At 44.1% G+C, this 16,062-nt stretch overlaps 1 pseudogene; it reads right to left on the bottom strand.

The window, feature by feature from the left end:
* Positions 1-5,942: 5,942 nt before the first annotated feature.
* Positions 5,943-14,956, bottom strand: LOC614737 (pregnancy-associated glycoprotein 1-like; annotated as a pseudogene).
* Between the last annotated feature and the right edge of the window lie 1,106 nt (positions 14,957-16,062).

Genomic DNA, 16,062 nt, shown 5'->3' on the forward strand with positions numbered 1-16,062 from the left:
ACCTTCTTTGTCTCTTTTCACAGCCTTTGTTTTAAAGTCTATTTTATCTGATATGAGTATTGCTACTCCTGCTTTCTTTTGGTCCCTATTTGCATGGAAAATCTTTTTCCAGCCCTTCACTTTCAGTCTGTATGTGTCCCCTGTTTTGAGGTGGGTCTCTTGTAGACAACATATGTAGGGGTCTTGTTTTTGTATCCATTCAGCCAGTCTTTGTCTTTTGGTTGGGGCATTCAACCCATTTACGTTTAAGGTAATTACTGATAAGTATGTTCCCGTTGCCATTTACTTTATTGTTTTGGGTTCGAGTTTATACACCGTTTTTGTGTTTCCTGTCTAGAGAATATCCTTTAGTATTTGTTGGAGAGCTGGTTTGGTGGTGCAGAATTCTCTCAGCTTTTGCTTGTCTGAAAAGCTTTTGATTTCTCCTTCATACTTGAATGAGATCCTTGCTGGGTACAATAATCTGGGCTGTAGGTTATTTTCTTTCATCATTTTAAGTATGTCTTGCCATTCCCTCCTGGCTTGAAGAGTTTCTATTGAAAGATCAGCTGTTATCCTTATGGGAATTCCCTTGTGTGTTATTTGTTGTTTTTCCCTTGCTGCTTTTAATATTTGTTCTTTGTGTTTGATCTTTGTTAATTTGATTAATATGTGTCTTGGGGTGTTTCGCCTTGGGTTTATCCTGTTTGGTACTCTCTGGGTTTCTTGGACTTGGGTGATTATTTCCTTCCCCATTTTAGGGAAGTTTTCCACTATTATCTCCTCAAGTATTTTCTCATGGTCTTTCTTTTTGTCTTCTTCTTCTGGAACCCCTATGATTCGAATGTTGTAGCGTTTAATATTGCCCTGGAGGTCTCTGAGATTGTCCTCATTTCTTTTAATTCGTTTTTCTTTTATCCTCTCTGATTCATTTATTTCTACCATTCTATCTTCTAATTCACTAATCCTGTCTTCTGCCTCTGTTAGTCTACTATTTGTTGCCTCCAGAGTGTTTTTAATTTCACTTATTGCATTATTCATTATATATTGACTCTTTTTTATTTCTTCTAGGTCCTTGTTAAACCTTTCTTGCATCTTCTCAATCCTTGTCTCCAGGCTATTTATCTGTGATTCCATTTTAGTTTCAAGATTTTGGATCAATTTCACTATCATTATTCGGAATTCTTTATCAGGTAGATTCCCTATCTCTTCCTCTTTTGTTTGGTTTGGTGGGCATTTATCCTGTTCCTTTATCTGCTGAGTATTCCTCTGTCTCTTCATCTTGTTTAAATTGCTGAGTTTGGGGTGTCCTTTCTGTATTCTGGCAGTTTGTGGAGTTCTCTTTATTGTGGTGTTTCCTCGCTGTGTGTGGGTTTGTACAGGTGGCTTGTCAAGGTTTCCTGGTTAGGGAAGCTTGTGTCGGTGTTCTGGTGGGTGGAGCTGTATTTCTTCTCTCTGGAGTGCAATGAAATGTCCAGTAATGAGTTATGAGATGTCTATAGTTTTGGGGTGACTTTGGGCAGCCTGTATCTTGAAGCTCAGGGCTGTGTTCCTTTGTTGCTGGAGAATTTGCTTGGTATGTCTTGCCCTGGAACTTATTGGCCCTTGTGTGGTGCTTGGTTTCAGTGTCGGTATGGAGGCATTTGATGAGCTCCTGTGAATGAATGTTCCTTGGAGTCAGGAGTTCCCTGGAGTCAGGGTTTGGACTTAAGTCTCCTGCTTCCGATTATCGGTCTTATTTTTACAGTAGTTTCAAAACTTCTCCTTCTATACAGCACCATTGATAAAACATCTACATTAAAGATGATAAGTTTCTCTACAGTGAGGGTCACTCAGAGAGGTTCACAGGGTTACATGGAGAAGAGAAGAGGGAGGAGGGAGTTAGAGGTGACCCAAATGAGATGAGGTGAATCAATAGTGGAGAGAGTGGGCTAGCCAGTAGTCACTTCCTTATGTGCACTCCACAACTGGACCACTCAGAGATGTTCACGGGGTTATACAGAGAAGAGAAGAAGGAGGAAGGTAACAGAGGTGGCCAGAAGGATAAAAGGGGGGAATGAAAAGGAGGGAGACAGATCCAGCCAGTAATCAGTTCCCTAAGTGTTCTCCACCGTCTGGAACACACAGAAATTCACAGAGTTGGGTAGAGTAGAGAGGGGTTAGGGAGGAGACACAGGCGACCTGGTGGAGAAAAAGGAGGGTCCAAAGGGAGAGAGAGCAGTCAAGCCAGTAATCTCACTCCCTAGTGAAAAATGGGTCCTGAAGATTGGGTCCTTAAAGGTACAAAATTGGTAACAAATACATAAAAGCAAAAATTAAAAATCTAGAGTAGAGTTTGGAATTTCAAAAATACGATGTTAAAGAAAAGAAGAAGGAAAAGAAAGAGAGAAAGAACAAACAAACGAAAACAAACAAGGTCGCGAAAATTATAAAGAAAGTACAGGTACAAAATTGATAACTAATACCAGAAAGCGAAAATTAAACATCTAGAGTAGAGTTTGGCATTTCAAAAATACGATGTTAAAGAAAAGAAGAAGGAAAAGAAAGAGAGAAAAAACGAACAAACAAAAACAAACAAGGTCGCGAAAATTATAAAGAAAGTACAGGTACAAAATTGATAACTAATACCAGAAAGCAAAAATTAAAAATCTAGAGTAGAGTTTGGAATTTCAAAAATACAATGTTAAAAAAAAAAAAAAAAAAAGAAGAAGAAGAAAAATAAAGAGAGAAAACAAACAAACAAATACGAACAATGTCACAAAAATTATAAAGAAAATACAGGTACAAAATTGATATCAAATACCAAAAAGCATAAATTAAAAATCTAGAGTAAAGTTTGGAATTTCAGATATACCATGTTATATAAAAGAAGAAGAGAAAGAAACAGAGAAGAAGAAAAAAAAAAAGTCACAGAAATTATATAAAGAAAAACTATAGGTACAAAATTGATAACATATACCAAAAAGCGAAAATTAAAAATCTAGAGTAGAGTTTGGGATTTCAAAAATACAATGTTAAAGAAAAGAAGAAAAAAACAAAAACAAACAAACAAAAAAAACAAGGTCAAAAAATTATAAAATATATATATATGAAGTTTGCTGAAGAAGAAAAAAATTAGGGTCTTTTTTTTTTTTTTTTTTTGCAAAGTAATAGGTTATAAAAGTGAAAATTAAAGGAACAATAGAGGACTTAAATTTTTTTTTTTTTAATTAAAAAAAAAGAAAGAATGATTGTAAAAATAATAAAAATATATCTAGGACTTTTTTTTTTTTTTTTTTTTTTTGGGTGTTGTGGGTTCAGTTCATTTTTGGCTAGTTCCTTGGTCAGATTTATATTTCTCAAGATCTATAGGCCCCTTCCTATGTAGTCCGTAGTAACCACAGGGTTTTGATCTATTGCCTGTAGCTTCCAAGGCGTTTCCCTCTGTTATATCTTCTTCTGTTTGCTAGTCTCTTCAGTATCTGGTTTCCGCCCTGACTCAAAGGGCACGGTGGAGGACACTTTTTTTTTTTTTTTTTAGGCTTACTTGTTCAGTCGCGCTGTGGGGAGGGAGGGAGGGATGCTGCAAACAAATAACACTGGCGTGGGCTCGCAATGCCTCAGCCACCCTGGGTCTGCCCCTGCTCACGGCGCGTGTAGCCTCCCTGTCCACACTGCTCGGACTCTAGGTTGTTCCGCCGGGAACAATCTGAGGCTGGCCCTGGGCTGCATGCACCTCCCAGGTCCAAGCCGCTCAGGTTCAGGCACTCGGGTAGTCCTCAGAGGCGCAGACTCAGTTGGGCCTGCGTTTTGTGCTCTTCCCAGGTCCGAGCGCCAATTTGCTCTTCCCAGGCGAGCGCCAATGCTGCGACTTATCGCCTCCCCGCCACTCGGTTATCTGGATGTAAAACCGGCGCACCTTCTCAGGCAGATATTGACCGTCCAGACCCCCAAGAAGTTTTAGTTAGCAAAGAAGCCTGCTTACAATTTTATAGATAATGTCTCTCTGGGGCTGCGATTGCCCCCTTCCGGCTCTGGCTGCCTGTCACTGGAGGGGGAAGGTCTGCAGCCGGCTATCTCTGTTCAGTCCTTTGTTCCGTGCGCGGGCCTGGCGGTCTTAGGTTAGGGCTGGCTTTTCGCGTGGTAGGTATCCCACAGTCTGGTTTGCTAGCCCAAATTATTTCGCTCAGATAGCGCTCAGGGTATTCAGGCCAGATTCTTACTCTCAGCGATGCAGCCCACGCTGCGCCTCCCTGCCCAGCCCCGGTTTGCTAATGGCGGATGCAGGCGTCTGCGCTGCTTCTCTGCTGGGGGAGTTACTGTAGGGCTCGCAATCTGCGAGTTTTAAATTGTATATTTATTTTTTCTCCCTGTTATGTTGCCCTCTGTGCTTCCAAAGCTCGGCACAGATTCGGCAGTGAGAAGGTTTCCTGATGTTTGGAAACTTCTCTCTTTTTAAGATTCCCTTCCCGGGACGGAACTCCGTCCCTCCCTCTTTTGTCTCTTTTTTTTTTGTTTTTAATATTTTCTCCTACCTCCTTTCGAAGAGTTGGGTTGCTTTTCTGGGTGCCTGATGTCCTCTGCCGGCATTCAGAAGTTGTTTTGTGGAATTTACTCGACGTTTAAATGCTCTTTTGATGAATTTGTGGGGGAGAAAGTGTTCTCCCTGTCCTACTCCTCCGCCATCTTCCCCTCTGTGCTTTTCATGGGCACCTTTAGAGCTTGCAATTATTGAAATCAGTTGAGTTGGGCTCCTCTCACTAGTGGTTCAGACTTGGTTTTAAATCCTCACTGATTATTATGCACCTCCCAGACCCAAACAGAGGCACCCATTTGTTTTAGCACCATTAAGAGTGAAACTTTTTTTTTTGGAGAATGAACATTTATTACATATGATGAGTAAGAAGAACACCAGGGGTCTTTCCCAAAGCAGTGTCTCCTGGAACAGCAAAACTGAAGTTTTAAGCTAAGGGTACAAACACAGTCATGAAGGGGCTTGGCTGCAGACAAAATCCAAGCTTTAGTTGACTGAGGTCAGAAAAGGTCAATATTGTTGTCCTGTTTGTTATTGGTCAGTCACTAAGTTGTGTCCGACTCTTGGCAACCCTATGAACTGCAAGTCAGACTTCCCTGACTTCACAATCTCCCAGAATTTGCTCAAACTCACGTCCATTGAGTCAGTGATGCCATACAACTATCTCATCCTCTGTTGCCACCTTCTTTTGCTTTCAATATTTCCCAGCATCAGGGTCTTTTCCAGGGCTCTTCACATCAGGTGTCCAAAGTATTGAAACTTTAGCTTCAGCATCAGTCCTTCCAGTGAATATTCAAGGTTGACTTCCTTTAGGATTGACTGGTTTAATCTTCTTGCAGTCCAAGGGACTCTCAAGAGTCTTTTCCAGCACCACAGTTCAAAAGCATCAATTCTTTGGTGCTCAACCTTCTTTATGGTCCAACTCTCACATCCGTACATGACTACTGGATAAACCATAGCTTTGAGTATAAAAATCTTTGTTGACAAAGTGATGAAATATCAACAACCTCAGATATGCAGATGATACCACTCTAATGGCAGGAAGTGAAGAGGAACTTAAGAGCCTCCTGATGAGGGTGAAAGAGGAGAGTGAAAAAGCTGACTTAAAACTCAACATTTAGAAAGCTAAGATCATGGCATCTGGTCCCATCACTTCATGGCAGATAGAAGGGGTTAACGTGGGAGCAATGACAGATTTTATTTTCTTGGGCTCCAAAATCACTGCAGATGGTGACTGCAGCCATGAAAGTAAAAGAGCGTGCTCCTTGGAAGGAAAGCTATGACAAACATAGCCAGTGTATTTAAAAGAGTGAAACTTTTTATTCTTTACTGAGAATAGGGTTTGCAGAGCACCAAACACAGTTCACCAGCATCGCTGGGCAGGAGTGCCCTAGTGTGAGCTAGTGTGTGTTAAGAGCGGCCTGATTGATTCCTGAACCAGTCCAAGCAGTTACACTGCTGGAGCCAGGCCAATCCTGTCATTTCCTCGATCATAAACAGAGAAATACAGCCTCAGGAAGACGTCACCCAGGATCCAGGTCTCTGTAGATGTACTCACTCTGTTCTCTTTAAAGGTGCCAAAGCAGTGGCCTTGAGAATCCTGGGGGAGTCAGAGACACACACCAGTCAGCCTGAGCCCTTACCTGCTGCTGCTGCTGCTGCTAAGTCACTTCAGTCATGTCCAAATCTGTGTGACCCCATAGATGGCAGCCCATCAGGCTCCCCCGTCCCTGGGATTCTCCAGGCAAGAACACTGGAGTGGGTTGCCATTTCCTTCTTCAATGTATGAAAATGAAAAGTGAAAGTGAAGTCACTCAGTTGTGTCCAATTCTTCGAGACCCCATGGACTGCAGCCTACCAGGCTCCTCCATCCATGGGATTTTCCAGGCAAGAGGACTGGAGTGGGGTGCCATTGCCTTCTCTGGAGCCCTTACCTGCAGCTGCAGTCAATATCCAGACTCAGCACACTTTTTGGTTTTATTTCCCTCTTTTGGTAAGTATCAGGTGGTTTTCTCAGCAGCTGCAGATGTGAGGGTTCATTCAAAAATGAAAAAGGCAAAGATATGTGGTTGCCATATGGCAGGAGAGTTGGGGAGGGGAGGATAGGGAATTTGGGATTATCAGAAGCAAAGCAATATACCGAGGACTGATAAAAAACAAAGTCCTAGTGTATAGCACAAGGAACTATATTCAATATTCATTGATGAATTGTAATGAAAAGAATAAGAAAAAGAATATTTTTGTATGTTTGTAACTGAGTCATTTTGCTGTGCAACAGAACTTAATGCAACACTGAAGATCAGCCATACTTCAATACATTTTTTTAGAAAAGAAGAAGAGTGTCCCATAGTTCTCCTCACACTTTGTTTCTTTCCTCTGACTCCTGCTCCTTGCTTCGATGCAGAGAATACCTGTTTTTCTCCTGCATCCGCACAACCTATTTTTTTTTAAAGCTTCTAATTTTGTTTTGGAGTATAGCCAATTAACAATATTATGAATTTCAGGTGGATAGTAAAGGGACTCAGTCATATGTATCCATGTATCCTTGTCCCAAAGACACCCCCCGCCTCCATCCAGGCTGCCACATAACTTTAGCAGAGTTCCCTGTACTCCTCAGGAGCTTGTTGTTGGTTAGCCATCTTAGATACATTAATAGTAGTACACACAACAGATTCTTTAAGACTTTGCTCAGGCCCTCTGGGGAGATTCCTTGGACCCACACTCACCTTCTTTGGCCACTCCAGGCTAGGTTGGGTGACTTACTCTGGTGCTCCACCCCCACCGGTTGGTCCGTAGCCCTCATCACCACTAATCTGTCCCCAGTGCCCCTTTAAGAGCACCTTGGGATGCCATTTTCATGGAATTTAGTGTAAATTAGCCTAGACGAAAGCAGGTCTCCTTATGGCTCCATGAACTGCAGGGTTAGAATTACTGAAATTCCCTCTCTTCCTCAAAGCCTTCTTTGAGCCCATCAGCCTGATCTGAACTCCCACTGGGAGCTGACATGAAGCCTCCACCCTGTGCCGGGGCTGAGCAGTCACTGTGCACCCTTTATTCACCTTAGCATCCAACTTCCCCACAGAGAGGACTGATACCCCAACTCCCAGAGGGGGAACTGGGCTTAGCAAGGGCAAGTTGCAGCCAAGAACTATGGTAACCAAGAACTTATCATTCAAACCAGGAAAACTTTGAGAAGTGAAGGGAGACAGTTACTTTATGGTGGGACAGCACACTGAGACTGTCCCTAGCCATTCTTCTTGTCACATGGCATATTTCATGGAATGCTAAAGCTGACTTTTTGTGTTCATGTATCTGAGGGCTCTGATTGATTGAAGCTCTCTGAGGACTGAGGGTCTTAGTGTTCCCCTCTCCTTGTGACTCCCACCATGCCAGCATTGGGTGGTGTCTCCACATTTATTTCAGGATGATCAGTGTCCCAGACTGCCCTTTACTCTCAAGTGGTTGGTCTTGTGGAAGGCTCTGGCCCAGTCACAGGGGCTCAGCAGCATCTGCAATGGTGTGACATGGTCTGCAGAGGGCAGCCTCCTCCCAGCAGCAGCAAAAGGTTCCTGCAAGTTCCTATTTGAGAACCAACCCTCAGGGTTCTCCCCTCACTTTGAGGATGTAAGCTCGAGCTGGCATTGGGTAGTTGATGCCATTGATGGTGAAGAGAATTGAGGGCAGGGTATTGATGGCAAAACATGATACGTAGTGCTGTTAGAGAGAGAAGGAGAGAGGTTGGCCCTGGAGATCCTTGTTGTGTGGGGAGACTGGGAGTGACCCTGTGGTATGACCCCTCACTTCGGAACCCTGTGGCCTGGTGTGATTAGCTTCTGGATGTTATTTACCAGTCTTGTTGGGCCAACGGTCACTGGTGTCCCAGTGTCCATAATGACATGACATCCACGAGAACAAGCAATAACCTTTCTTTTCATGGAGATGCTGGGACATCAGGACAAAGCAGGTGTCAAGGTTTATCTGAATGTCCCCAGAGCTGCCCCTTCCCCGAGTATTTCCTGAACAGCCCTTCATCTCTTGCCCTGACTCTTTTCCTTTGCTCTGGACATGACACCTTCCTTGACATCCTTGAATGCAGTACTTGACTACACCAGGCTCTTTTGTACCTTGACACAAGTTGGTCTTCCTTTATAAAAGACCCTCCTCCCCTTTGACTAACTAACTTCTCATCTTCCAGATTCCAGCTTAACTGTCATGGTTTCAGGAAAGTCTTTCCCATGGTATATATCAGTCTCTTGTCTTGGTCACTTTCTGTAGACCCTTCCTCATGTCTAGTATGTACCAAAGTGACAATTCACTATGTGTGTGAGTCATTTCTTTACGTCTGCCTTCTTATGTAAGGGGAAGTTTTGTTCTCATCACGTCCCTAAAATGCCTGGCACACAGTGGATGAACGATGTTAGTCTGTTGAATGAGTGAATGAAGACTGTGAAAATAATGAATAAGGACCATCCAGAGAACTGTATCCAGTGTCGAACAAAAACAGGTCAAATGCACAGTGAACATGGAGGTTCCCAGGGGTAACAGATTCTCACAGGGGCAAGGGAGACCGGCTACCCTGGGAGAGGGTGTCTCCCTGCACTGCTCACTCACCCAGCTGAGATACTGAGGCCCTGGCCAGATGATAACTGACTAGCCCAGGGGACCTCCAAAGGACAGGTCAGCATTGTCTGAGGATACTACACAAAATCCCATCCATTATTGCCCCTTGTTCTCATTTCTGGATCCCACCTTCCTGATTCTCTGTTATAACACCTGCTGCACTGTGTGCCCGGGGTAGATAGCTATAGTTATGTGGGGTGTCTTTTATTATGAGTCGCTTTCAGATCTCAATACTGTGGCCAGCCTCTCTCCACTGCTGGCTAGCTTCTCCCTAAGGAGACCAGTTTTCGCCATTTGTTCAGCACTTTCCCTGTTTTTAAACTGACATTGATCTGTAATGAGAACTTAACTCTGTCCTGGGTAAACCTGGACAGTTGGTCATCTTATCATAACTCTGTTCAGGCTGAGGAAATTCTCCCTAAACCTTTTTTCACCAGACTGTAGGGTCCTCTAACTGTGCTCCCCACCTCACACTCAGGGGTGCAGTCCTCCCCCAGCTGCACAGGCCTCTCTGGACCCTGTGAAGGACCCTGGTCAAAGCCCTGGTCAGGAGGCCTGGGGTGATTATGGATCCACGGATGGTTTGTGTATCTTTGTGTTTGTGTGTTTATTTGTGTGTGTATTCCCATGTGGCTCTTTGTGTGTGCTTGTGTGTCTCTGACTGGCTATGCATGTTTATCTGTGCCTGCATGTGTTTCTATGTGCCTGCTGACATGCTGACATGTGCCCGCTTGTGTGTTTATGTGTGCTTTGTGTCTGTATGTGTCACTGTGGGTGGTGTATATGTCTGTTGACTGTGTGTCTGCGAGTGCATTTCTGTGTGTCTGCCTGTGTCAGTGTACACATGTGGGAGCATCACTTGAGGTAGCCCTCAGAGGGAGAGGCTTGCTGGCCCATGTTTATCCGCCAGTAAGCAATTTCGTTCAATGGTACCCAGTTGAGTTCTCCCTGGTAGTAGTCTTTGTCCACACCACCAAACATCCCACACAGCCACTTACCCTGCATCTGTAGAGAGAATAAAGATGGGGATCCTTGGAGGACAGTAAATAGTACTATTAGGGCTGTGCTTGTCCACCCATCAAGGCCCTAATAAGCTCCCTATTTACAGAAGCAGAGATTGAGCCCAAGAGGGCTTGAGAACCTGGTTCAGGCCAGTAACTGGCTAATCAGTGGACAGAGGTTAGAAGCTGAGTCACCTGGCCGGGCTCCACCCACCCAGGCTTCTGAAGAGACCCTGGACCTCCTGAGACCTGAGTGCTCAGATATACCCTCAGAGGACAGTATGCTGAAGGGTTTTGGCCTTCTGCTTGTCCAACTTGTCATTTTTCAGAAAAATCAAGGACTGAAAGCACTAAGAGTGTGGCTTCTGGTCACCCATATTGGCTTCATTGGCCATGACCTGTGCTATCTATAGGGCCTCCCATCAGCTGGGCCCACAGCCTCTGTTATCCCTGTCTTGAAATTTCCAATACTTGGTGAACAATGGCTCCCACACTTTCATTTTTCACTAGCTCCTGAAAATTGGGTAGCTGGTGTTTGGTTCCCAGTGAACTCATAGTGAGGAAGGAAAGATTTCTGCCATCCCTCTCCTTCCTTCCATATCAAATCCATCAGCAAATCCTGTTGTCTTTTCCTCCAACTTGTATGCTGATACCTTCCATTGGTCTTCCCCTTTCCTCACCCCTAGACAAAGCCGCTTCTTTTGAGCCTAGGAGCATGGTTGTGTTCCAATAAAACTTTATTTATAAAAGCCAGTGGTGAAGCCAGGTGAGGGCTGGGGCCATAGTTATCTTGGGTTAGATTATCTCTCAGGATACTTCTGTATCAAGTGTTCGATAATTTTTGTGCAATGGAAAGCATCTTACAGCTAATTTGGATAGAGGGCTTGTCCAGCTCAGACTTACTTGCTCAAGAAGAAGGCAAAGACAGGCTCAGAAATGGCACCTTGTTTCTTCAGGTTGTCAAAGATGGGGATGGCTCCTATGGCGGACATGTGGGGGTAGTTCAAGCCCAAGAGGCCATCAAAAGGTGTATTATCAAACTTGTTTATCTCCAAGCTTAGGCCAAATGGCTGGTCAGTGCTAACAAGGTCCCCAGTCTGTGGAGAGGAGAGTATTCCCACATAAAGATTTAGGAAGTGGGGCTGGGACTAGGCTGACGTGCATTGCCATTAGATCCTCAGAGAAGAACTGAGGCTAAGCTGTGTCTTTGATGGACCTCAGATGGCTAGACCAAGATGGGAGGGAAATTTGGGTTCCATTTGTGTGGGACTGTGGATTTTAAAACATCTGCCCCAGCCTTCTGTCCAGGTGGGGCAACCAAGAGACTCAGGTCAGGACCCAATGGTGCCCCCTTCAGGACAAAAAGAGTAGAGAGCAGGAGAGCCTTCTATTGGTGACACTATGACTGAAGACAAAAATGGACTGAATTGATTGCAATGTATTTTGGATTCTGCATCTGCCAGGATGGTAGAAGCCAATTACGCAATGTTGCTGGCAGGGTTCTTATGAAATTACCTCCTGGGAAATACACATTGGGGATATGTGTGTCTTTGTGTGAGTGTGTATGAGAGAGAGAGAGTAAAAGAGGGAGGGCAACTCCGGAGGTAATTTGGGGGAGGCAGGCTGAAGGTTTTATTAGACTCTCAAAGGCCCCTGAAGTGAGAAACCATTTATTAGGCCCCACAACATCTCTGGCTTCCTTCTTTCTCAACTTGGATATCTGAAGTGCTTGACTGCCCCCAGGGTCCCCAGATTAGTTTTATCCTGTCCCCAAACATCTTACAGCAGCTTCAGTCCCGACAAGCCAGTCCAGCTCCACCGCATACCACATATGTGACCTCAGCAAGGCCCTTGCTGTCTGCACCTCAGTTTCCTCATCTGTATCATGAGCTTAGCAAAGTACCTGCTGCATGGGTTGTTGCAGGATTGAACAAGTTATTACCATCAAAGTGCCTGGAACAGTCAGAGAAAATAAAAGTGCATGCTCTTTCCCCCCATCTTCTTGCTCCCTTCAAAATGAACCTGGAGCTGCTCATGGGCAGTGGAGCTGCAAGTCCACACCTCAAGGCACTCTCTGGGTTAGCTAATCTGGGAGTTTGTGTGTCAACACAGGCGCTGTCTCCCCAGGGACAGGATCCTGTAGGTAAGATGGCCAATATCTATGGGAGTTAGGAAAGGATGGGTTCTGCCAGCTGGTCCTGCATCTGTTTTGTAAGCAGCAGTCACTCCATAGTCAGTCCTGACTCAGCTTCTGTTTCCACATTACCCAAGTGGTGTCATAAGCAAACTTCATTATTCCAGTTTCATAGATGATGTTCAAAGGCTTATTGATATTCCAATAGGTGGAAGACTCGTGATACTTGAAGGTATTGTGTGTATCTGCAGACACAAGACATGAAGGTCAGACAAGTGCCAAAGGTGGCGGGCAAGTAAAAGATGGGTGGATTGAGAGGTGCTTATACTCACAACAGGATGGACTAGTGCAAAAGATGAAGGGCACCCACAAGTCAGATGAGCCTGTATCAAAGATGACCTGAAACTCCTGAGGGGGTGTTCCAATGATGATGTTACCCACAGAGGACAACTGTGGGGACCAAAAGGGGGTTGGTTAGCACAGACTTTGCTCCCTTCGATTCCCACACTGCTGCCTCTCTCTGGGTGTCACATGTCTCCTGAGATCACTTTCCAACCACTGTGCAGCTCACAGCCGTAGCTCACAGAAGTGCCTGCATTTGATTTTTTTTTTGCTGTGCTATGCGGCATATGGGATATTAGTTCTATGATCAGGCTTTGAAACAGTACCTCCTGCATTGGAAGCCCAGAGCTATAAGCACTTGACCCCAGGGAAGTCCTAGTACCTTCATTTGAGGAGCTCTCTAGTCTCCTCTTCAAATTCAGCCTGAGCACCCCCTTCCCCAGAAGGTCCACCTTGATCAACCCCAGCCACTCCCTCTAAACTCAAACCACATCCAATCAACACCACACAGGTGACCCTTTCATTTGACATGTATTTACTCTTTGCCTATTTCTCATGCTAGCCTGGGCATTCTTGAAGACAAATTGGGCCTTATTTAAAAAAAAAACTCTAATAAAAGAAGAGCAGTTTAGTAACTCTACTGAACAATTTTACTACACAACTTACTGCTATTATCCTTGCATCTGTTGAAGCTGAATTCCTCTGCCTGGGGATTCACAATTGCTTTGCAGTTGGCTTTATTTTTTGACTGGAGATGGCTCACCCTTCATCAGTAACTGAGTGGCTCACTTAGTTCAGAAGGAATAATCTCCCTCAAACTAATGACACATCTTTGACACAGAAATGGTTGTTTGCCTGCCACCTGGTAATGCTGGGCCCAGTCACCACAGACCGAGAGTTGAGGATTAGAGTGTCTTCTTCTCTGGAATGGGGTCCTTGTTCCCCAGTGTCCCTGCCTTCTGCAGGAGCCCCAGCCCCAACATCTAACCTGCCACCTCCAGATGAGACCCAGTACTAGGCCCTAGACCACCAGGGAATGCTGTGGACCGCCATCCTCCGAACACACTCACATCCAGGAAGTTCCTCATGGGTACAGATGTTATATTTGAATCATAAGTAGAAATCTGGGACAGTCTGTAAGAATGTTACTCCAAGATATTGTTCAGCAAGTTTTTTTTCACTGAGCATTTCTCGCATGGTCTTCACTTTCGTTAGAGGTATTCTTTCACCAAGCACTGGGGAAAGAAAACAAAGAAGAAGCAACAATTAGCTGTCAGTGTTCAGGTATAGCTGTCATTGTAATGACACTGTGTATTTTCCAATCATTTTTATGAGTGTCACCTATTATCAGAATTTTATGCATATACCATGACAAAGACATAGGTTTCAATTCAGATTCTGTTTTATAATCTTGGGTAAGCCATATGACCATGTCGGGGTCTCGGTTTCCATCTCAGTAAAAAGGTGGAATGTAATAATTTCCACCCTCCAAATTGAATATTCTGGGGATAGGTAAAATGATGGAGATAATGTACCTGATAAATAGGAAGTCTCAATAATGACAGCCATTAGCATTGCTGTTGACATCCCACTGTATCCTTCTCAAGGAAGCTTAGGTAGGGAGGTAGAAGGGGGATTCCTATCCTCTTTTTACAGGGGAGGAATTTGAAATGCAGGAAGTGTTTGAGTTGGCTGTGGTCACACTGCTTGTCAGATGTAAACAGTATATAACTAGCTCTCCCAATTTTTCTCCAAGTTGAAAGTGAAGAGAGGGTTGAAAGAAGAATCCAGGAGATAAAGAACAATTTAGGGAGATTAAGAGGCTCGAGAAGCAAGAAAGAGTCAAAACTGAAAAATTAAAAGAAAAGAAAAACAATACACAGAGATCTGCACTCACAGAGACTTCCAAAAAGAGGGAGACCTAAGTGAGGGAGATACAGAGATGCAGACATAGACATATACACACTGAAGTAGAGAGAGAACAGAGAAGAGATCTAGAAAAAACTGTGGAAAACTGCTGTTCCTAGGACCACACCTACCACTTCAGTTCTGAACTGAACAATGGCAAGGAGTTCCATTTTCAATAGGTCATGACATGACGAGGCCCCAAGAGTTCTGCAACCATGCAAACCTACACAAGACCCTTGAGACCCACAGTTCCTCTAGCAAAGTACTTATCAATAAATAGGAGTTGAACTTTAAGACTCTAGTGAATGATTGCATTTCCTTCTAACTCTGATTGGTGAAAGAATAATCAGATGAAAACAAGCATCTCAGAAAGGAATATAATGCCATTTACAGTCCTCATACTTACATGACTATGCACTCTGAGAGGGACACCAGCCCAGGGTGCCCAAGCTACTTCATGCTTCTTTCCTGGCTTCAAGTACTCAGGGAAGCTTCAGTTGTTAGCATGCAGTGGTGACCAGTAACTTCTAGTGATATATGCTCTGACCTGCCCTAATTGTCCCCTTTAGGCACTAATTTTTTTATAATAACACGAACTTTTCAATAATCTTTACCTCCATCAGTGATCTTGGGGAGTGGACTTTGAAAATCCTCCCAAAATAGAGAATTCTACTGTAATGTCTTCCTTGGGGTTTTGCTTGAGTATCACTGACTTGATGGACATGAGTTTGAGGAAACTCTGGAAAGTAATGAAGGACAAGGAAGCCTGGCTTACTGCAGCTCAAATAATCACAAAGATTTGGACTTAGCAACTGAAGAGCAATGAGAACATAGTATCTAGAGAAGCTGGTGTTTGGGTGGGAGTGGAGAAAGGTTTAGAAGAAAGAGGAGACAGTTGGGCACCGGTGCAAGTCCTTCATTTGCAAGCTAAGGAGCACAAGGTTTTGAATGTGTATCAAAGGTTAAAAAAAGAAATCAACTGTTTTCTGCAGGAGTGAGAGCTTTAACTAAGTTTGTTCTCTAGATTTTGTTGAGGGATGTGGGAGAGACTTGGGGTGGGCTGAATCTGCAGAAACCAGGTGACCAGCTGCTGGATGGCCAAGCTCATGGTAGACATTCTGCACTAGGTGGAAAAGGAGTCCAGAGAAAAAGTCTCCCTTCTGGAGTGTACTTACTAATGTATGAGGTTGTTGCGGCAGATCACTTCAATGGTGTATTGAGGCAAGTAAGAAATGCATGATGGGTGGTTTGCTTTGGTCAACTCCTTGGGCAGTTAGATGACTGAAAGTCTGGTTACTTCATTCCATGGCTGGAATCATCCTTGGGAAAGAAAGCTAGATCAGATCCACACATATTTTTTCATTAAACCACAAGCATAGGAAGATTTATAAGGCAATTGCAGATGTTTTAGACATGAGGGACCAAATGAGGTAGTTCCATTTAAGAGGTTGATATTGGACTGTGCAGGTGGCCATAGTTACAGCTTTTTGTGTTACGCTAGAGATGTGGGCAGAGAAGGCAATGGCACCCCACTCCAGTACTCTTGCCTGGAAAATCCCATGAAT

The sequence above is a fragment of the Bos taurus genome, chromosome 29 (genome assembly GCF_002263795.3).
Source record: "Bos taurus isolate L1 Dominette 01449 registration number 42190680 breed Hereford chromosome 29, ARS-UCD2.0, whole genome shotgun sequence".
NCBI classification, from domain to species: domain Eukaryota; kingdom Metazoa; phylum Chordata; class Mammalia; order Artiodactyla; family Bovidae; genus Bos; species Bos taurus.